Genomic DNA, 1,600 nt, shown 5'->3' with positions numbered 1-1,600 from the left:
CTTTAGAAAAATTCTACTGGCGTGTGATAGTCATGATACTGTTTGATAATGTCTATATTCTTTCAGATCACTTTTCTTGGAATGGGCACGTTGAAGTGGAAGGAAATTAAAACAAGTTAATGAGAACCAAAATGCAGCCTTGAGTGTATTCCACTTGTGCTTAGAAACCAACTCAAGAATAGATTTGATGCATTGAACACTAATGACTGGAGACCAGATGAGCTGTGGAATGACACGAGGAAACCAAAAAGTCATTAAAAAGGCAGAAAAAGACCAAAATGGATGTCAGAAGAGACTTTGAAACTTGCCTTTGAACATAAAACAACTAAAGTGAAAGGAAGAAATAAAAAGAGAAGAACAGAATGTTTCAAAGGGCACTTGAGAGGCAAAGTACAGTGTTATCATGGAATGTGCAGAAACCTAGACTTAGAAAACCAAAAGGGAAGAACATGCCCAGCATTTCTCAAGCTGAAAGAAATGAAGAAAAAATTTAAGTCTCAACTTGAAATATGGAAGGATTCTATGGGCCATATATTGAACAATGAAGAAAGTGTCAAAAGAAAATGAAAGGAATACACAATCACTGTACCAAAAAGAACTGGTCAATGTTCAACTAGTTCAGAAGGGAAGCATATAATAAAACACCAGTGGTACTGAAGAAAGACAACTAAGCTGCCATGAAGGAATTAGTGAAAAATAAGTCTTCAGAGACTGATGGAATGCCATTCGAGATGTTTAAACAAATGGAGGCAAAGCTGGAGGTGCTCACTTGCCTATGCCAAGAATTCTGGAAGACAGATACTTGGCCAACTGACTGGAAAAGATCTATATTTGTACCTATTCCAAAGAAAGGTGATCAAAGGGAATGTGGAAATTATCAAACAATGAAAGCCTATCCAAATCTAATGATCTTCTGTCACATCATTCTGTTATGTTTTCTTTAAAGCATTTATCACTAGATGTTGTTGTTAAGTGTCGTTGAGTCGATTCCGACCCATAGCAACCCTGTATAGGATTTCCAAGGAGTAGCTGGTGAGCTTGAACTGCTGACCTTGCAGTTCAAATAGTTTTACAGTCTGGAGCATTAACCCACAGCGCCATACCACGACTCCTATCACTATATGGAATTCTCTTATTTGGTTACTTATTTGCTATTGGAACATTTTCTTTGGAATAGCTCAAAGCATCTTACTGACAGGATTCCCAAATGACTTCAAACATTGCAGTAAGGGTGAAGGTCAAATTGTACCATTCAAAAAATGAGAAACTGAGAACAGAGAAGACTCAAAATCAAAAAGGAGGTAAGAGGAGTTGTTAAATCATAATGTGCACCCTTAAATTGCTGTTGTCTCTACTGCATTTCCTCAGTTGTTTGTTCTAGCTGGTTGCTACATGACTAAGAGTCTGTTAGAGAAACAGTGCTGTTGTTTAGTGCCCTCAAGTCAGTTCTGACTCACAGTGGCTCTGTATAGGGTTCCAAGGACTGGCTGATGAGTTTGAACCACTGACCTTACTGTTCAAACTGACCTACTAGTCCAGTGCATTCTCCTGCAGTACCACACCAGGACTCCTGAGCGATATTGTTATTTGTTGTTAAGTG

This window comes from Chrysochloris asiatica, unplaced genomic scaffold, assembly GCF_000296735.1.
Source record: "Chrysochloris asiatica unplaced genomic scaffold, ChrAsi1.0 scaffold00182, whole genome shotgun sequence".
Classification (NCBI taxonomy): Eukaryota; Metazoa; Chordata; class Mammalia; order Afrosoricida; family Chrysochloridae; genus Chrysochloris; species Chrysochloris asiatica.
Note: the sequence above shows the minus strand (reverse complement) of the source record.